The following is a 23,416-nucleotide window of genomic DNA, read 5'->3' on the forward strand; positions in this document are numbered from 1 at the left end:
AATGCAAGGCCAGTGAAGTCATAAGGGATATCGCAGTATGGGATCAGAGAATGTTGGTGGTAATGCAGTTGCTTGGCCTCTCCGTCTCTGTCGGGATATCTTCTCCGTCTGTCTGGTTCATCCCTTAGTCGGCTTTGGTTGCAGGGGGTCTGGTTGCAGGGGGTCTAGATTACAACGTGGCCTATTGGAATTTCTCTCCCTTGCCTCCTACGAGAATGGTGAGACCTCGACAGCGTCTGCTTAGCCGCCGAGGCACTTCCAGAGGGGGAATCTTGCGCAGTCATGAAGCGGACAATGTTGTCCATTGCTCGCTCCACTGGCGCTAACCCCCTCCATTCCAGCCAATTCATGGATGCAGGGGCTTCGAGATCGAATGCCTTGCCTGCCTTTGGTTCGGCTATCTTCAATTTCAGCAGTGCCATGAAAAATCCACGGATTAGTGCGCATGTCTCAGTCTTGTTCATCGAAAATGCCCGGGAAGATGAGGATGCCCTGGATGAACAGGGGCAGAGGACGACTGACAATCAAAAGCATGAAGCACAGGCCCCTGAAGCTGATAAGGAGCAGGAGGTTAAATGTGCGGCCTCAGATCTGGAAAATGCAAAGCAATGCAAGCAAGAATAGAGGGCGGGAACTGGCGAGGAGGAAGACACCTTTCCCACCGTTGCTGAAAGAGAAGCCTATGGTTGGTGTCGGGTAGAGGAAGTGCAAATGGACGATTGACGACGCCCGTGCACAAGGTTCCTATGGCTTTTTGTTTGGTCTTCTGGTGTCTTCTGCTGTTTGTTTTTTGACTCAGTTATAATAACAATGCTTCTGGTCTCTTTCGTGCCCTCGTTTAATGTCCCTGTTCCTGAATTTTGTGTTAATGATTTGGGTAAGGTCAGTCTCCCCTGCCTGGGATGAAATGGTTGGTGCCCCTGCGTGGACGTGCTCTTATGGAAGTCTGGCTCTTGTGTCTGGCGCCCCTGCGTGGGCTAGTTTTTTGGATGCCTCAATTGCTCTCGGGTGACATACCCAGAGCCTGATTCTCTCTTGTTTCACCATGATGTTGATCCAGGTGGATGTTGGTGGCCACCCACCAACCCATTTGGACCCCCACAACTGTCTCTTTCAGTCTTTTCAATTTCCTAAATTGTAGCACAGTTTACTAGTTTCAGCAGTTTTTCGGGTCCTGAACTTCCGGAGCCGTTTTGAGGCCCTAAACGACGTTTTTTTGGGATTCTGGGGCAACATGGGTCCATGGACCGATGTTGCCTCCCAAAGTGGTAGTACTCGGATAGATCTTTCTAACGAGCTATCGTACGCGTCAAACGGAGATCGTATGCCAAAGTTACGACCCCGGGAAATTGATGTACCAATTTACCCAAACGGGGCCCACAATTTGGCGTTTCATCTTCTAGGGTTAGGTTTCGGGATGTGAAGGGTTTTCCATTGTTTCTCAACAATAAATAGGCCTTCGAGCCTCATTGTAATACAGTTCGGAACAGTTCAGAGGCATGTAGCCGCACATCTCTTCTCAGAGATAAGCTACCATCGCCCTAGCTGGTTTATTTCCATTTCTGGTTGTAAGCATATTTCAGTATTTTCCATTAATGAAATGAAGCATTATGTCCGCTGCATCTCTGTGTTTATGGTTATTGAATCTCTGTATTTATGGTTATCTTTGTAATCTATTGCGTTCCTGTCTAAATCCGGATCAGTGGTATCAGAGCGGTCTGCTTTTTCTCTGTTTTTCTTTGCATGTCCCCAACGAGGTCGGGATATAAGGAGTTAGGGCTTGAACTGGTCGAACCTTTGCAAGACCAGCCTCGAAAATCCCGACGGCCTCCCATGGCGGATGAGAAGAAAGACGAGGGGGCAGGAGATCCTATCAAAATCTTGCTCGAAGAAGTGCTCGAGCGGCAAAGGAACGCGATGATGGATAGCTTTGTGCAGATCCTTCAGCGGCTACCTAAAAGTGACGCATCGGCTTCCAGCAGCAACTCTGGAAACGCCACGCCATTTAAGGTACAAGTTAATTTTGAAATCCCCATATTCGAGGGTCAGATAGACGCAGATGCCGTAGATAAATGGTTGAATCTGCTAGATGGGTATTTTTCTGTTCATGAATTTTCAAGTCGGGAAAAGATTGTTTTCGCTCTTCTCAAAGCAGCCCCCCACGTCAAGGACTGGTGGGAAACCTACTGCGAGCAGAAGGATGAAAGTACAGGCTCACTATTTTCAGCCGCACCCACTTGGAATGACTTCCGGGATGCCATCAAGGAGCAGTACTACCCTGTCGGAACCTATGAGGACAAATACATCAAATGGACCACACTGCGGCAGGGACGAGACCAAGATGTGCCGGAGTTCACAAATATTTTTCATACCCTTCGCACACAGTTGGGTATCAAAGATTCTGAGCTGCATCTGGTACTCAAATACCGTGGCTGCCTACACAGATACATCCAGGAAGAGATGGGGTTCTTGAACATCCCCTCACTCGGCACAGCATACCGATACGCTGTCAAAATCGAGCAAAAGTTCAAACAGAAGAAGCGAGACTTTGGATCTGCAAATCCGAAGCCCAAAGGACAAAGCCAAGGCGGGGTGACCCAAGACAACCCGTCGAAGCCGCAAGAAAAGAACAACACCACGAAGCCGAAGAAGGACACAGGAAAGTGGTGTGAGTTCCACAAGAGTCCCACTCATAACACAAGTGAGTGTCGGACCAAGCAGTCGCTGGTGGCTGAGTTGAAGGCTTCCGAATCAGATGCATGTTCCGACCCTGAGCTAGAACCTGACAAGGGGAATGGCAAAGGGAAGCAGATCATTGATGCAGATCCCATTGCCACTGTTGCCACCGCCAAGATCAAGAAAAATGAGCCCGAAGATCCAGAGGAAGGGGAGCGTCTTTTCCACTCACAGATGTGGGTGAAGGGTTCACCGCTGTGATTCATTGTCGACAGTGGTAGCCAAAAGAACCTGGTTTCAGCAGAGGTCGTGAAGCGGTTGGGCCTATCGACTACACCACACCCACAGCCGTACAATATCGGGTGGCTTCACGAAGGACGAGATCTGAAAGTTCGCCAGCAGTGCCACCTTCCCTACAGCATCAAGCCCTTCACAGACGAGGTATTGTGTGATGTTACACCTCTGGATGTTTGTGATGTATTATTAGGCTAGCCATACTTGTGGAGGCGACATGCTGTGTATGAGTCAAGGCCTCGTGCTGTCATTATTTCTTTGAATAATTCATTATACAGGATACCAGAGGTAGCCCCACCTACTGCCACATCTTTGATCACCACCAAAAAAGGCAGCAAGCTCATATCACAGACCAGGAAATTCATCTGTCTGGTTCACTCCCAAAATAAGGGGAAGGTTGTTGCTACATCCATGACCCCTGTAAAGGGTTCCTCCATGCAGCAGCAGCAGCAAAGGGATACGGTCATGACAAAACACAGGAACAACTTCTCCTCACCCACATGGGTACCACACAAGTCTCAGGTGGGCAACAAAGTCTGGTTGCATCGACAGAAAGAACGCCTTACCAGAACCCATCAGAAGCTCAAATCACTCCGACATGGTCCTTACAGCAGTACCAAGGCTATGGGGAACAATGCTTTGGAACACATCATCCCTCCATTCCTTCGCCTGCACCAAATGTTCAATGTGGACCATCGGCGACCATGCTTCCCACCATCACTGGACACATCAGAGATTGCAGGACAAGTTCAGCAGATGGAGGAACTCAACGCAATGGGGACCATTGCTTCCTAAGGGGGGAGGAATGATCCAGGTGGATGTTGGTGGCCACCCACCAACCCATTTGGACCCCCACAACTGTCTCTTTCAGTCTTTTCAATTTCCTAAATTGTAGCACAGTTTACTATTTTCAGCAGTTTTTCGGGTCCTGAACTTCCGGAGCCGTTTTGAGGCCCTAAACGACGTTTTTTTGGGATTCTGGGGCAACATGGGTCCATGGACCGATGTTGCCTCCCAAAGTGGTAGTACTCGGATAGATCTTTCTAACGAGCTATCGTACGCGTCAAACGGAGATCGTATGCCAAAGTTACGACCCCGGGAAATTGATGTACCAATTTACCCAAACGGGGCCCACAATTTGGCGTTTCATCTTCTAGGGTTAGGTTTCGGGATGTGAAGGGTTTTCCATTGTTTCTCAACAATAAATAGGCCTTCGAGCCTCATTGTAATACAGTTCGGAACAGTTCAGAGGCATGTAGCCGCACATCTCTTCTCAGAGATAAGCTACCATCGCCCTAGCTGGTTTATTTCCATTTCTGGTTGTAAGCATATTTCAGTATTTTCCATTAATGAAATGAAGCATTATGTCCGCTGCATCTCTGTGTTTATGGTTATTGAATCTCTGTATTTATGGTTATCTTTGTAATCTATTGCGTTCCTGTCTAAATCCGGATCAGATGTATTTTTGACTCTTGTACATAATATAATAGTTTAGTCTTTTACCGAGAAAAAAAAAGGTACTAATTATCCTATTTTTCATATGTCAAAAATGTTCCTTATTATTAAGTTAAATTTTGTATTGCCTACCAAATTCATGCAATTCTGCAACTAACATCTATTTCTACAACCAAATCCATTATTGAATAGGGTCTGAGGTTCCATTCAAGGAAAGAAAGATATGGGTAGAAAGAGGTTGATCCCCTCAACAATATCCTCCTATCTATCTGCACCAAATCATTAGAAGAAATCCTAAATCACGTGGTCAAAGGCAAAAGTCAACACGTAGCTGGAGCAAGCGAACGAGAGTCCAAGATGAAAAATCCTCAGGATTTGCTTTGCTGAATAGAAAATCATGAGAAAATCACTATCCATTAGAAGCTAAAATTAGGAATCTTAGTTTGATAGTTTGAATTAGAACTTTGTTAGCTGAAAGTAGGCATGAAAGCCTCAAACATTTATTGAATTGCTTTTATAAATATCGTAAGGTAGGACAAAACATGGGATGACTGTGAATGAATGTTTTGTGACTGTAATCATTTTGAAACTCTATGTTTTTATTTAATGGAAGTGCCTTTGAAGACTTGATGCATAGTTAATTGTTCGTTGGCGCTTGAGATCGCTTATTTGCGGAGGGCCACTACAAATAGTGAGGATTTTTAACTTGTAGATTTTCCTTTTTGTTATCATTTGTTGTGTAATTTTCATGTATATTCATTTCATAATTCATAGATTTCTTTATTATCTTAGTTTGATCTTAACTCTCTTTTATAGTTTCTGCAATTGATTTGAATCCTCAATATACCAGTGATTTCCTTGGAATTTCATTAAAAAGCATTTCAACTTCATAGTATAAGATGTTTCTCTCTATATATTCTAGTGTATAGATTTGTTTTAGCTTTATGTTCAAAGCACTTTTATTCAAAAGTTTTGTTAGTTTATGTTATGAAACTAACTCACAAAAAGATAGAAAAGATAGTTGAACGCCTTAGAATTTAGCCTCTTCGAGGAGGAAACCTCCTTTACATTACACAAATGAACAATTCTTGGATGATTCAAATGACAAAACCTCCTTTCTATATATAGGAGTCTAAGGGGTCACAATATAACCAAGCCGACCTAACAATAATAATATAAAGGCACAAAAATAACAATAGAGGGATTCTATGGGGCATAATAATAACAATATGGGGACAATAGGGGCACAACAATATTAATAAGGGATACAACTACAATAGTAATGGGGGCATCACTAGTATTATAGGGACCTAACATGCCCCTCACCTTCAAAAAAGTGTTGTCCTCAACGCTTGAGTAGTTTTGGATGCTTCTGTATAAAATTCTCATCCTCCCATGTGGAATCTTCAGTGGATAAGTTCTTACACCTGATGAGATACTCCGAAATGGATCGATTTCGTAGCTGTCGAGTTCTTGTTTCTATGATTGCTTTTAGTTCCAATATAATTTTTCCTTCCTCATCAAGTTCTGGCAATATTGTTTGAACTGGGAGCTTGTCGCCTATAACCTTCTTTAAACATAAAACATGGAAAATTGGGTGCACTTGAGAAGCTATAGGAAGCTCCAATTTGTACGCCATAGTACCAATCTTTTGCAACACCTTGTATGGACCATAATACTTTGGTGATAATTTATTATCCTTCTTAGCTTGCTTGAGGGAAATTTTTTTATATGGTTGTAGCCGTAGGAATACCCAATCGCCTACATCAAAAATTCTTTCGCTGCGATGTTGATCTTCTTATTGTTTCATTCTATTCTGCGACAACATGAGGTTATCCTTTAAGAGTTGGAGAACTTGTTGTTGACGCTCGATGTGATGTTCCACTGCTTGAACCTTAGAATTTTCTCTTAAATATTATGTGATGGATGGTGGCTTATATCCATAAAGTGCCATAAATGGAGTCATTTTTGTTGCAGTACAGAAGGAAGTGTTATACCACCATTCAGCCGGAGGTAACGATTTGACCCATTGTGTCTGTTTATTAGATACAAAGCAACGAATATATCCTTCCAAATATTTTTACTATCTCAGTTTGCCCATCAGATTGAGGATGATAAGATGAGCTATGAGCTAACTGAGTACCAAGACAAGAAAATAATTCTGTCCAAAAATTTCCAGTAAAGATGGGATCTCTGTCACTTACAATAATCTTTGGATTTCCATGTAGCTTTTGAATTGTTTCCATAAATGCAATAGAAACTATACTGGCTTTAAATGGATGTGATAATGCACAAAAGTGTGCATACTTGGTAAGTCTATCAACTACCACCATGATGACACTCTTTCCCTCAGACTTGGGTAAACCTGTGATAAAATCCATCGAAACCTTCTCCCAACGTTGGCTTGGAATGGATAAAGGTTGTAATAGACCTGATGTCTTAATTGTTTCAGCGTTATTTTGTTGGAAAACCAAACATTCCGCCACAAAATTTTGAATATCTGATTTAAGGCCATCCCAAAAAAATTCCTTCTTAACCCTGTGGTAAGTTTTTAAAAATCCTGAGTGCCCTCCTAAGGGAGAAGCATGCAATTCCAGAAGAATCTTTTGTTTGAGTTGGGAATTCTTAGAGAGGTATAAGCAATCTTTGTACCATAACGAATCATTTTTCCAGCTAAATGTATCAGATATACTGGAACCTTGTTGTAACTTTCGAATAAGTACCCACACTTCTTTGTCATTCTTCCATTCCTCCCTTGCTTCATTTATCCAATCTAGTTGGATAATAGAAATGGTGCACAAAAATGCTTCCACATCCTCATCCTTTCTTGAGAGTACATCTGCCACAACATTTTTCTGCCCTTTTTTGTAGATGATTTCAAAGTCATAACCCAACATCTTTGTGACCCATTTTTGTTGTTCTTTAGAGGATAATATTTGTTCTAAAAAGTATTTAAGGCTATCATGATTTGTTTTTTCCTTGAAGTGCCTTCCCATTAGGTAGGGTCGCCATTTCTTAAGTGCATGTAGTATTGCCAACATTTCCTTCTCATAAATAGCTTTGTGTAAATACTTTCCCTTGATTCGATGACTTTCGAAAGAAATGGGTGTTTCATCTTGCATTAAAACAACACCAATTCCATTTCTTGAAGCATCACATTCCACAATAAAGGTTTTTGTGAAGTCTAGTGTAGCTAAGACCGATGCTTGGCACATTGCCTCTTTAAGATGTTTGAAGGCCTTTGTTGCTTTTGGAGTCCATGAAAATGCATCTTTCTTCAATAATGTTGTTAGAGGTGCTGCTATTTTCCCATAATTCTTAACAAACTTGCGATAATACCCTGTCAACCTGAGAAATCCTTGCAAATGCTTTATGGATGTGGGGATTTTCCATTCCTTAATGGATTTAATTTTGCTAGGGTCTACCTTAACTCATTCATGAGATACAATATGAACCAGATATTCCACCTCTTGTACTCCAAAGAAACATTTGGATCTTTTTGCATATAATTGTTTCTCCTCCAATAGTTGTAGAACCCTGTCAACATGTTCAAAATGATCCTTCCAAGACTTGTTGTAGATTAGTATATCATCAAAAAATACTAACACAAATTTTCTAAGGAAGGGTTTGAAAATGAAATTCATCAAAACTTGAAATGTAGAAGGTGCATTGGTAAGGCCAAAAGGCATGACCAAAAATTCATAGTGACCCTCATGAGTTCTAAATGCTGTTTTTGGAATTTCTTCAGTCTTCATTCTGATTTGATGATATCTTGAATGAAGATATAACCTGGTGAAGTAAATTGATCCATGCAATACATCTAATAATTCATCAATGACATGAATGAGAAACTTATCTTTAATAGTGAGCTTGTTGAGCTCCCTATAATCTGGACACATGTGCCATGATCCATCCTTCTTGTGCACCAATACTATTGGAGCAGAGAAGGAACTTTGACTAGGTTGAATTATACTAGCCTCTAGCATTTCTGTAACCATACGTTCAATTTCACTCTTTTGGGCATAGGGATATCTATACGGCCTGATGTTTGGAGGAACACTTCCTGGAATCAGATGAATAGCATGATCATGATCACGAATAGGTGGGAGAACTTTGGGAGTCTCAAATACCTTGGAATGATTGTCCGTGACTTTTTGGAGATCTGGAGAAATAGATGATTTCAATGTGGAAACATCTAGCGAACATAATTATGCAATTGCACCTCGTTGTTCCTTTTTTAGAAGCTTTGTCATACCGTTAGAGCTGATTATCTTTCCCGGTTTCCCTATAATACCCCTTAATTCAACTTCCTTTCCTTCCGCATAAAATTTCATGAAAATTTCTTGAAAGTTAAAAGCTATTGTACCCAAGGATTGTAGCCATTGAACTCCTAGTACAACATCAGCACCTCCTATTGGAATGGAAAGCATTGGGCTATTCAATACATATTCTCCCAAGGATAGCTTGATATTATGGCACTTTCTAGAGAAATTTATTGTTCCTCCACTTACAACCATCACTTGACACTCTGGTGCTAGATATAGGAAGCAATTCAATTCTTTTGCTATCTTACAATGAATAAAATTGTGGGTACTTACTGAATCAATCAACACTATTACCTTTTTCTTCTTGATATGTCCTTCTATCTTGATGGTTTGAGGAGTGGTAATTCCAGCCAATGCATTACAAGATATGGTCGGATTCATTTCTTCTTTATCTAGGCTTTGTTCCTGGAGTATATCCTCTTCTTTTGACCTTTCTTGTTCCTTTTCTTCTTCCTCTTCACAATCTATGTAGAATAATTTCTTCTCAGCACACTTATGACCTTTAGTGTATTTTCTATCACAATTGTAACAAAGCCCTTTTTCTCTTTTTTCTTCCAATTGTTATGGCATTAACCTTATAGGTTGTGGAAGGCTAAGGGCAACAACACTTCCATATTTATAGTTGTGAGTGGTAGGTTTCCTGGTTGTCATAATTTTGCTTTCCATTTTTCTTGCTAACCTGAATGCCTTCTCCAATGAATTAGGTTCCCAAAGGTGAACATCATGCTGGATATTCTCCTTTAAAGTCCTTATGAACACATCAATCCTATGCTCCTCTGGAATATTTTTTACCCTTATGCTCAATTTTTGGAACTCCTCAATGTGCTCCATCATTGAACCCTTTTGTTTGAGACTTATCAATTGGCTAAAAAAAGTGTTTCTTTTTGTATCCTCATAATGTGCTGTCATTTCTTCTGTAAAAATTGCCCAAGTGACAATTTGTTTACGAGAGCAAAGCCATTGATACCATTCAAACTGATTTGGTTCCAAATATAAAGTTGCAATACGTACCTTTTGGGTGTTTTGCACATTATTGAGATCGAAAAATTTCTCCATATATAGCATCCATGTTGCGGGATCCTTGCCATCAAACTTCCTCATATCGATTTTTGGAATATGGTGGGTCTTCAATCCAACATTAGAGTCTATGAAATCATGATTAAGATTTCTTTTGTTCTCATCATGAGTTTCCTTTACTACCCTTTCACCATTAGTGACCATTTCTTGTAGCAACTCATTCAAATTTATCTTCAATTCTTCCATCTTATCATCCATGCCATCCATCTTAGCATCCATGCCATTCATCTTTCTTCTACATCTTTCTTTAAACCATCCATCTTAGATTCTGTTACTTTTTGTGCGAGTGACATTTGTTGCACTTGGTCTCGTAATTTTGATATATCATGTTTCATTTCTTCTTCTTCTTCATGAGTCATGATAGAGATTTCAGGTTGCTTACTAGCTGTTTGCATTTTCTTTCCTCGGGGCATCAATTACCGGTAATACTGCTTTCCCTTTGGATTCCTTCAAACTATTTTTCAAACCAAGCTTATGCAAAATTTAAAAAAAAAATACACACCTTTCTTTTTTCACTTTGTAGGAGCTCAATATTGAATCTGATGTATCTTTGTAATTTCAGATCATCCAGTTTTGAAATTGCAATCTGCAGTAGCCTTCTATATCCTCTTTCCAATGCCACCAGTATGATCAAATTTGTATTCTCCAAGGCATAGTTACGCACAATCTCCCAAGATGACCTGATTATAAACCTTTCCAGAAGAGAAAACTTGTATGAAGTGCCACATGTCACTGTTTTGACCTTAGTATCTAAAAAATATACATAGGAAACTACAATCTGTCCTCTTTCTGTAACTTCTTACGAAAATTCAAGTGGATGCTCAAAACAAAATTTATGACGATTTTCCCCAGGTCACCTGTTTGGAATGAAATTCAGGAGTCTGCAAAAAGGTCAAATTCCTCAGATCATATCTCCTCAAATATAGTGCGAAACGCTCTGAAATTCGGACCCAAGGTTAATAACGATTTCGTCCCAAATGGTTTTTTTTTTAGCATCTGAAACGTTGCAGAAAAAAGGTTATAGCGCAAATGCCACAATGACCTGTTTGGAGCAGTGAAACCCTAGAATTCAAAGCTCTGATACCAAATGTTATGAAACCAACTCACAAAAGGATAGAAAAGATAGTTGAATGCCTTATAATTCAGCCTCTTCAAGGGGGAAACCTCCTTTACATTACACAAATGAACAATTATTGGATGATTCAAATGACAAAACCTCCTTTCTATATATAGGAGTCTAAGAGGTCACAATATAACCAAGCCGACCTAACAATAATAATATAAAGACACAAAAATAACAATAGAGGGATTCTATGGGGCATATTAATAACAATATGGGGAAAATAGGGGCACAAAAATATTAATAAGGGATACAAATACAATAGTAATGGGGGCATCACTAGTATTATAGGGACCTAACAGTTTAATTTCAGAAGAAGAGTTGTTTGTTTGCAGTTACTTTCTTGAACTTTCAATTTTGAAGAAAGAGTGAGTTAATATAGTTTCCATTATGCAAATGTGAGTTAATATAGTTTCCATTCAACAAGTGTGAGTTAATATAGTTTCCATTCAACAAGTGTGAGTTAATATAGTTTCCATTCAGCATGTGTGAGTTAATATAGTTTTCATTCTGCAAGTGTGAGTTTTTTATGGTTTCCTTTTTCAAGTAAGAAATATAACTTTAAGTTCACAATCATTTTATTTTCACTAGATAGAAATGTTAGTTTCATTTTGAAATAGGAATATAAAACTTAAAGACACATTTCCAATAACTCAATCAATTAATATATTCAACTTAATAAAACGGCTTATAGCATATATTGTGTACTTGCACCTCACAAGTTTACCAACTTCGGTTGATAAGTTATGTAATCAATTTAAGACAATTAAATTGACAAACATTTTGGCATCGTTTCCGAGGAAGTGTAAATAGAAGTCTTTATTTCTTTTGGAAAAAAAAAACAACAGCAAAAACAACAAACAAACAAACAAGCAATAGAAACAAAAACATGATATGCATAGGGAAAGAGACTCTAGCAGTATATTTGTGGGTAGAGGAAAGAGATTAATTCCAACAACATCACTTACCCCACCATGACATCATAGTGTCACCCCACCCAAACAAACTCAAATTCCATCTATAGCAGGAAAACACAAACTCCCTGAGGTATTAAGATCCTAAATCTAACCTAGGGATTCAACAACTTCATCAATAGAAGCCATAATAGAAGAAGAATATCCCATATCGCCAACAAAAGGAGTAATTTTCCTATCTTCAACCGGAGAACAAATTCTAGATCAAGAGTTAGAATTTCCTATTGAAAAAGAGGAAGAAGAAGCCTATTTCAACAAACCATTGATAGAAGAACGAGAGGAACTAGAGGAGGGTGAAAACCCAATATTGAAACCAGAACCCTATATTAGTTTTGAAGAATCCACAATGACCGGAGAAGGGGGAGGAGAGGTACATAATTTGATTGGTGAACAACCTAGGATTGGAGGAGGAAGAGGAGGATATAGGGGAGGTGGAAGAGGTGGAGGATGAGGAAGAGGATGAGGAGAAAATATAAATCCAAAACCCTTTGGATTTCCTATTCTTGATTAAGATACAACTGTGACAATGAGAAATATCTCACCCTCTATCCTTCCAAAATTTCATGGACTAAGGAGTGAAGATCCTGAAACATTTCTCTTTGAATTTTAAGTCTTGTGTAGATCATATGATTATATGCATGATGCTCAAAAGTTGAAATTATTCCTTGCAACCTTTAAATATGCAACATTAAAATGGTTTATGAGTTTAGGAATAAACTCCATAAGAACATTGGAACAAATGAAAACTACATTCTTAGATAAATATAAGTACTACTATATACCCCATAATATTAAGGATGAATTCTTTAAAATGGTACAAAAAGAAGATGAAAATATGGAAGACTTCATTGAAATATTTTCTTATAATGTTAAAAGGGAAAAAATGAATAATATAGATGAGGAAACTTTGAAAGCTCTCTTATTGAAATACATTAGAGATGAGTGTATTAATATTCTCAATCTAATGGGTAAGGGAGACCTTTCTCAATTTTCACTAGGAGAAATGTGTGAGTTATGCATACACATTTCAAGAGGCAAAGCAAGAAATGGGAAAAATCCAAGAGATCCTCTTTTATCAAGGATTACTAAATCTGCAGCTGGGACATTAAGTAGAGCAGAATTAGGAAATTTGCTTGATAATTTTAAAACAAATATTTTAGGGAGTCTTAGTGAAAAAATTGACACCCTTAAAATAAAAACAACGAAAAAGCTAAAAATTATGCATTGTCCATTTTTTGCCCTAAGCGCAAAAAGAAACATGCTTTGAGAGAATGTCCTCTTGATTTAGAGAGTGTAGAAACTTGTGTTATATGTGTGTAAAATAATGATACAAAATATTGTCCCTCAATACCAAGTCTTAAATTTGTCTATCAAGAAGAAGGAATACCAAATTAGGTAGATCCTCTTTGTTTTATTGCTAAAATACCTTGGCAGAATCCACAACCAAATACAACTCAAGGCTTTAACACTCAACCGTTTGCACAATCATCACAAAGTAATTGGACTGCCCCAATGCCTTGACAATCTTGGCGACAACCTTGGTCACAACGATGGAAAAATATGAAAAGTGCCCTCAATATCTTCAATTTCCACAATTTCAACAATCATATCCTACTTTTCCTCCACAATATTATCCTTAGCACATTTAACAAAAGCAACCTCACAATTTGAATCCAAAACTTTCATTACTATTTCCTCAAAGACCAAACCAATTGCCTGGCTAACCAATCCCAAATCTGAACAATAATAAAAAATCACAACCCGTTTATAATATGGAAAGACAAAATTTTCAAACTTACATGATAACTCCACTAGATCTAAACAATGTTCAACTTAGATTTGGTAAAATATTAGAAAAGAAGTCCCCATCAATTGCTATTCAAGAAAGTGAAAAATAAAAGATCTCTGAAGAAGAAAAGTCTCTTGATGAAAAGAAAAAACAAGAAGTTACTCCAATACATTCAAATAAATCAACTCCTATTATGGAGCAAACTTCAGTATCTGTTTCAAAACCACTTTTCCTTGAGATATTAAAAATTGATGAAGGGGTATAAAAACAGATTTTAGTGCTTGATTACGACATAATAGATGAATTGAAGAATGTTTTCATAAAGATTCATTTTCTACAAGCCATTAAGGAAATACCAATTTTCGCAAAGACAATTAGGGAATTGAGCATAAAAAGACCAGGAAGAAAAATAAAAGAAATCAAAATAATCCAACTAGTTGGAAAAATTGCAAATATCATGATGGGTATGACAGCAATTTAGAAATATCTTGATCCAGGAAGTCCCATTGTGAAAACACACATCAATACTGTAGAGATCCCAAATACATTAATTGATCTAGGAGTAGCTATAAATATCACGAGTAAACAAACTATGAATCAATTAAAACTTTCTAATATTCAATATACACCTACATTGTTACAATAAGAAGATATATCTGTAATCAAACCTGATGGTGTATTAGAAGATATATATGTATCCTTAGATTCTTGGGAATACCCTGTCGATTTTATGATATTAACACCCAAGAATAACTTAGGAGGACATCCATTGATTCTAGGAAGACCATGGCTAGCTCCACTCGATGCTTCTTTAAGTTGTAGATCTGGTGATGTGTTCATTTTTTATGGGAGCTCAAAAAAGAAATTCTAACTGTATCCACCTGCAAAAAAAACAATAGAGGTTGAAAATGAAGAACAGATAGATGATGACATTGATATAAGACCAATCTCTTCTACTTCACAAATAGATGAGGAAGATCAAATTTTAAATTTAATAGAAAATAATTAATCTTCATCATATTGTGAATCTAGTCGTAGTTTTCAAGAACAATACAATATTAAATATTTATAATCATCTCATCAACTATCCTTGCATTCTATGGAAATTTTTGGCAATAATACGATTGAAATATTTTAAGGGAAAACTTTGAATATCAACAATAATTTGGGAGAATTTCAAAAGAAATAATTAATAAAGATGTTACAAGAACATTCCTCTGCCTATGCATGGGAATATATTGACATGAATGGAATTGATCCTTGTATACATCATATATAAATTAAAGAAAATGCCAAACCAATTCGACAACCTCAAAGAAGAATGAATCTAAATCTAAGGGAAATTGTTAAGGAGAAACTACAAAAATTATTGAATGTTAATTTCATTTATCCAATATGAGACAGCCAGTGGGTTTCACCCTTACTAATTGTTCCTAAAAATAATGTAAAATGGAGAGTGTGTATTGACTATAGGGAATTGAATAAATCCACTTTAAAAGATTGATTTCCATTTCCTTTCATAGATCGAGATTTAGATACATTGGCAGGAAAGAAATATTTTTCATTTTTAGATGGTTTTAGTGGGTATAATCAAATCCAAGTGGCCCCAGAAGACTAATATAAAACTACCTTTACCTACCCATGGGTAACTTATGCTTATCAAGTACTTCCTTTTGGATTATGTAATGCACCTGCAACATTCAAAAGAGCAATATTAGCTATTTTTTTCTAATCTAATTCGTGATTGTGTGGAAGTGTTTATGGATGATTTTACAGTTTATGGAAATTCTTTTGAAGAAGAACTTAAAATTTTTGAAAATGTTCTCATTATATGTAAAGAGGAAAATCTCTCATTAAGCCATGAAAAATGTTTTATGATGTTTGCTGAGGGAATTGTTTTAGGATACCAAATTTCAGGAAATGGAATTAGAGTGGACACATATAAAGTAGAAGTTATTTCTAAATTATCAATTCCAACTCGTCAACGCGATGTTAGAAGTTTTATTGGTTTCACTGGTTATTATAGAAGATTCATATAAAACTTTACAAAAATTTCATCTCCACTTTTCAAATTGATCACAAAAGACTGTGAATTCAATTGGAATTCTGATTGCCAAAAGGCCTTTAAAACATTAAAAGAGAAAATCTATGAAGCACCCATTCTTAGAGAACCAAATTGGAAATTACCTTTTCACATTTCAACTGATGCTTCAGACACAACTTTAGGAGTTGTACTAGGACATAAGGATTTAACTCCTTATGCCATTTATTATACCAGTAACAATTTGATTCCTGCATAGTTAAATTATATTGTAACAAAAAAGGAGTTTTTGGTTGTTGTCCATGCTATCAATAAATTCAGACATACATTATCGGCTATGAAACTTTTGTGCATACAAATCATTCCGCAATTAGGTACCTAATGAATAAACCTATCACTAATGGCAGAATTGCAAGATGGTTGTTGTTGTTGCAAGAGTTTAACATCAATATTTTGGATTGACCTGGGAAGCAAAATACAGTTGTTGAATTTTGTCTAGAATTCAAAATGATAATAATGATTTACCTATAGAAGATAATTTACCTGATGAGTATATTTTTTCAGTATCTACTAAATCTCCTTGGTTTGCAGATATTTCTAATTATTTGGCTATAGGGAAGTTACCATCATATTTATCTCCTCGAGAAAAAAGGAAGGTAATTCAAATTAGTGCATCTTATTCATGGATAAATGAAGAATTGTATAAAACAGGGCCATATCTGATCATCCGAAGGTGTGTTAGAGAAGATGAAGTACCAAATATTGAAAGATTTTCATGATGAGCCATGTGGAGGACACTTCGCTGACAAAATAACTTCCTACAAAGTGTTTCTCTTAGGATACTATTGGCCTTCCCTTTTTAAGGATTCCAATAAGTATGTCAAGAGATGTGATAGTTGTCAAAGAATGGGGAACCTGTTCCCTATGATGAAATGCCTCTACAACCTCAGGTACTCATTGAGCCTTTTGAAAAATGGGTTCTGGATTTTTTTGGTCCAATCAATCCAACATCGAGACAGAAAAGGTAAATTCTTGTTTGCACTAATTATGTTAAAAAATGGGCAGAAGCTAAAGCACTTCCTTTTGCTACTGAAAATATTGTAGTTTCATTTCTTTTCGAGGATATGCTTAATTGTGTTGGTGTCCCAAGGGAAATTGTAACAGATCAAGGTACTCATTTCACATCCAAGTTGGTACAAAAGATAATGGAGGAGTACAAAATCAAACATCAGAAGTTCACTTCATACCATCCACAAGCAAATGGACAAGTGGAGTCCACCATTAACGTAATTGAAGAAATTCTCACCAAAATTGTGCATTTGCATAGAAGAGACTGGGAAAAAAGTATTCTAGAAGCTTTATGTGCATACCATACCACATAGAGAAACACTACAGGGCACACTCGCTATGAGCTTGTTTATGGGAAGCAAGTCATATTTTCTATTGGGTTTTAGGTCAAAACTTTCAAGTCAGCAGTTAAATTGGGTCTTGACCTCTTAGAAGCACAAAGACAAAGGATGGAGTAGTTAAATGTACTTGATGAAATGAGACAAGATGCAATCTAAAGAACTAGCTTAGTTTAACAACATAGATCCAGATGGCATGAAAAATATGTCAAAGAAAGAAAGTTCCAGCTAGGATATTGGGCATTACTTTTTGATTCAAAGTTCAAATATTTCCAAGGGATATTTCAAACTCATTGGCTTGGTCCCTATGAGATTGAAACAATCTTTGGTAATGGTGCAGTTAGGATCAAATGTATTGATGAAGAAAGAGCCAGTTTTCTTGTGAATGGTCATCGATTAAGAATCTATCATAAGACATTGACAAAGGAGGAGTTTATCAAACATTTGCAAGACAACATTGACTTCCAGTTGGTTAAGAAGTATTTTCCTTCTCCTCCAACTTGATTTATAAGTCTTTTTCTTTTCTATTTTTTTTTTAATGATAAAAAATATATATAATAAAATTTGTATAAACATGAAAACCAAGACTATTGGCATGTTTATACAAAAAATTTAGGGTCAAAACCAAGTAATTTTGGCATTCTAAATTTTCTTTCCCATTCCCATTTTCTTTTTGACCTCTTTTTCTTTTTAGAAATAAAATAGCTACATAATAACAATAAATCTACAACTTTCACAACATTCTGCAGCTGATGTTTAACAGGAACCACCAATTGGAGCAATTGAAGCAGTGATCAAATTCATTCTTCCAAGCACCTGAAGACTATGGAGTAAGGGTATGCAAAGGTATGTAAACATTTAATTTAGTAATAAGGATAAAAACATTAAGTACATGAATTTTATGATGATTGTACCGTCGGTTAAAACCATCATTGCCTAAGGTTGAAAGATATTTTTGTCATATCACCATAACAATGCCATTTTCCTCCAATCATTTCACAACACTCCCAACTCAAATTCGAATTCATTGAAGAGATTTCCGAAATCACCAAATCACATTCATTAAAAACTCTAGAATGGTCACTTCACTCATTCATTTCTCATCCTCATTTTCGTTTATACCCGTGCCGAAACCCCTCATTCAGAAACCTTGATCCATTTTCTGTCAGCAAGCAAGTTAGAGGAAAAACTTTTTGATCATGGGGATCATTGTGAGGTCTGAATTGAATCAAAGAAAGTTCATGGAAGGTTACCTGCAAGTGAAAGATGTTGCAGAAAGCGTCGTGGCTACATTTCTTAGAGAAATGTGATGGTTTCAACAAAGAGGTGACCAAATCCTTCGCCAGAGCTTTTGATGGAGTAGAAGTTGAGATTAGAGATGTTAAATTCATAGTGACAGAGTCCCTTATTACTGAAGGTACCGTCCTATCCAGAGGAGGAGAATGATGGTTTGAAATCAGAGGCATAGAAAATGAATAATGGAGAATTTCTTTAAAGAATCTAGGTATGCACACATCCATTTTTAATAAATGAATCTCGAGCATTGCTCTTAAAAGTAAATGGAGAAATCTATTACTGTTTATTCAAAAATTTATCTCTTGTGAAGGAAGGTTTGGTTGCATGTTCTTTTATAACATTTTCCTAGTGATGCATTTTCTGGAAGGAAATGAGATCAATCTCCCATACTTTTTTTTGAATAGCTTAAGAAAAATGTTAGGAAATGTACAGAAAAAGATTCAATTTATAGAAACTACTATGTATCATCTTTGCCTTATCAAAAATCTTATTGAATTTCACCTTAAGGGTTTAGGAGATGACTGGGAAAAATTCTTACTTAGAAGCCATTTTAAGGAAGAAGAAGAAGAAGATGCTAGTAGTAGTAAAGGAAAAAGAGGGAGAAAAAGAGTATTTGAAAGCCCTATTCAAAACTTACCTCAACAATAGTCCCAGAAACAATCAGAGGATAAAATTATTATTGCAAAAGTTTAGGAAGCATAAGAAAGAAAATTGTTAGAAGAAAGAAATTAAAAAAAGAAGAAGAAAACACATCCAAGGAGATAGAGGAGGTCAAAATAGAAAAGAAAAGAATTCAAATAAAAAACCCTCCTCCATCAAATGTGAGAAGAAGTGTTTGGTTTAATCAAGAACTGAAGGAACCATCTCTAAAAGTCATGGAATATGAGGAAACATATAAGTAGAAGACTCCCTCACCTACTTTCATTTCACCCATTCAAATCCCAGGCCGAGGAACACCAGAGATAGATCTAGTACAACAAGAGATATAAGATTATATCGAGTCTCTCGAAAAGAAAGTTGTAGAAAAGACCTCTAGTTCAAAAATGCATGAAAAGGAAAATCAGTCTAGTAGCCCATAAGAACCTCTAGTTCTAAATATTTTAAAATAGTTAATCTTTGAGATGGAGACTCTAAATAGACACACACAAAAGGAACATGAAGCCTTGAATATGCAAAATGAAATCCAAAGAACCCAAAAGGACAATATTCTCTTACATTTGGGTCTATGGTATAAGAAAAATAAGAAGCTGAAACAAAAGAATAAGGTCCTTAAAAGAAAAGTGATAAATCTGAAATAAAAAATTATGATGAAGAAGCCAAGGATGGTAGTGGCAAGGAAAAAGGTGAAAAAGACAAATTTAGATGTGCTAACTGGATTTTCAAAGGAGATGCAGTAGTTGACAAGGGCACTATTTTATACATTTTTGCATAAGGACATGCAATGACCTCTGTGTGGGGTAATGTAGAGCCTCATGAATGCTTCATCTTGACACTCTTCTTCACTCATTTTCCTTCTCCTTGACCATTATTTTTGACTTGATAGGCATCACATTGCAGGTTTTTGACATAGGTAAAGTACCAATTATCCTATTTTTCATATTTCAAAATTTTTCCTTATTATTAAGTTAAATTTTACATTGCCTACTAGATTCATGAAATTCTGTAGCTAACATCTATTTCTGCAGCCAACTCCATTATTGAATAGGGTCTGAGGCGCCATTCAAGGAAAGAAAGATATTGGCAGAAAGAGGTTGATCCCCTCAACAATATCCTCCTATCTATCTACACCAAATCATTAGAAGAAAGCTTGAATTGCATGGTCAAAGGTAAAAGTCAACACGTAGATGGAGCAAGTGAGTGAGAGTTAGAGATGAAAACGCCTCACGATTTTCTTTTCCGAAGAGTAAATTGTGAGCAAATCACTATTTTTTAGAAGCGAAAATTAGGAATCTCATTTTGATAGTTTGAATTAGAACTCTGTTAGTCGAAAGTAGGCATGAAAGCCTCAAACATTTATTGAATCACTTTTATAAATATCGTAAGGCAGGAAAAAATAGAGGATGAATGTGAGTGAATATTTTGTGACTGTAATCATTTTGAAACTTTGTTTTTTTGTTTAATGGAAGCTACTTTGAACACTTGATGCATAGTTAACTGTTCGTTGGAGCTTGAGACTGCCTGTTTGTGGAGGGCCCTTGCAAACAGTGAGGGTTTTTAACTTGTAGATTTTCCTTTTTGTTATTATTTTTTGTAGCATTTTCACTTATGTTCATTTCATAATTCATAGATTTCTTTCTTATCTTAGTTTGATCTTAACTCCCTTTTATAGTTTCTGCAATTTATTTGAATCATCAGAATACCAGTGATTTCCATGTTATTTTTTTAGAATTTCATCAAAACGCATTTTGAATTCATAGTATAATATGTTTCTCTCTATAGATTTAGGTGTATAGATTGTTTTCAACTTTATGTTCAGAGCATTTTTATTCAAAATTTTTCTTAGTTTAATTTCATAAGAAGAGTGGTTTGTTTGCAGTTACTTTCTTGAACTTTCAATTTTGAAGCAAGAGTGAGTTAATATAGTTTCCATTCTGCAAGTATGAGTTAATATAGTTTCCATTCAGCAAGTGTGAGTTAATATAGTTTTCATTCTGCAAGTGTGAGTTAATATAGTTTTCATTCTGCAAATGTGAGTTTATTTTTGCAAGTGTGAGTTCTTTATGGTTTCATTTTTCAAGTAAGAAATATAGCTTTAAATTCACAATCATTTTATTTTCACTAGATAGCAATGTTAATTTCATTTTGAAATAGGAATACAAAACTTAAAGACACATTTCCAATAACTCAATCAATTAATAAATCCAACTTAATAAAAAAGCTTCTAGCATATATTATGCACTTGCACTTCACAAGTTTACCTACTTCGGTTGATAATTTATGTAATCAATTTAAGACAATTAAATTGAAAAACAGATTCCAAAGAATATTTCAAAAGATGTGATAGTTGTCAAAGAATGGGGAAGCCCATTCCATCATATGAAATCCCTATACAACCATAGGTACTTGTAAAACCATTTGAGAAGTGGGCTCTAGATTTTTTTGGACCAATAAATTCTCCATCTAAACAGAAAAGGTACACACTTGTTTGCATGGATTATGTTACAAAATGGGTAGAAACTAACCTGCTTTTATTTGCAACTAAAAATGTTATAGTTACATTTCTTTTTGAGGATATCTTTACTATTTTTGGTGTTCCAAGATAAATTGTAATAGATGAAGATACCCAATTCACATCCACGTTGGTGCAAAAGATCATGGAGAAGTATAAAATCAAACATCGGAGATCTACTCCATATCATCCACAAGCCAATGGAAAAGTGGAATCTACCAACAAAGTTTTTGGAGAAATTCTTACCAAAACTATGCATTTTCATATAAAGGATTGGGGAGAAAAGCTTCCAGAAGCATTATGGGCATACCGAACTACATGTAGGAATACAATTGGACATACTCCATATGAGCTTGTCTATGGAAATAAGGTTTTGCTTCTAATTGAATTCCAAGTGGAGACCTTGAGAACAACAGTTAAATTGGGCCTCTATCTATTAAAGCTCAGAAACAAAGATTAGCACAATTGAATGACCTAGATGATATCTGATAAGATGTTATTCAAAGAACCAACATATTCAGAAACAAAGATCTAAGTGGCATGAAACATTCATCAGAGCTAAATAGTTCAAGTAAGGTGATTGGGCTCTTCTTTTTTATTCCAAGTTCAAAGATTTTCAAGAAAAAATTATAACTCATTGGCTTGGTCCTTATGAGATTGATACTATTTTTGATAATGGAGCAGTCAAAATCAAAAAATATTGATGATGAAAAAATTACCTTCCTTGTTAATCGTCATAGATGAAGGTTGTATCATAAACCACGAACAAGGGAAGAATTTTTCAAATATTATCAAGAGAATTTTGAATTCAAGTTTGTCAAGGAAGGGGATACTTCTCCTCACTCACCAACTTCCTTGTAATTTTTCAATATATATATATATATATATATATATATATATATATATATATATATATATATATATATATATATATATATATATATATATATATATATATAAATGAAAAACCAACTATGTTGGCATGTTTATATAGAAAATCTTAACTGAAAACCAAGATTTCATAGCAGTTTAGATTTTCAAAACACCCTCTTTCTTGTCCCTATTTAGTTTTTTCCTTTTTTTATTTTTAGATGCCAAGCCATATTCATAAAGATCATTATTTTCACAGATCATCAAAAGAAACAACAATAAAGAAGTATTCTCCTGATGAGAAAAAGAAAATCCGAGAAGTGATAAGCAGAAAACAAAATTCCTATCATTCTGCAACCAAATTCAAATTCTACAAAGAAAAAGTATCATGGGAACACATAAACAAAGGTATGTAATAATGTTAAAATTATATTCCATATAGGAGCTTAGGTTTTAATTTATGGGTGATTGTTTTTGGCTTGAGCGGGCTTGACCCAAGTTCGGAGCTAATTAGCCAAACAAATCCTTACACTATTGGCCCTTTTGGCATCAGCCCATGGTGCGTGGATTGAAGTCTCACCCAAAGTAGTATGGGGGGGTGCTGGAACCAAGTTTCTGCAACCTCGAGATATCTGAGGGGTCAATTTAGTCCAACTGTGAATACCTTCGCACAGGTCACTTCATGCACTATCCTGACCTGTGATACCTTCACAATCTGTTATAACTGCATTTGCACAACCCTCACTAGGGGTTGAGGTGCTTTCACACTGCTATGGCAGTGATATACACTATTTCCAAAAAATACACTACGTATCTTACTTATCTTCTTACAGATGTTAGTTAGCTTCGCTTAAATAGATACTTTATCTCATATTTACTTAATCAAGACAATCATATATGTTCGTGCACCATATAAAAAATGAA

This window comes from Pinus tabuliformis, chromosome 8 (assembly GCF_031772625.1).
Source record: "Pinus tabuliformis cultivar Carrire ecotype Pingquan chromosome 8, CPIR1, whole genome shotgun sequence".
Lineage (NCBI taxonomy): Eukaryota > Viridiplantae > Streptophyta > Pinopsida > Pinales > Pinaceae > Pinus > Pinus tabuliformis.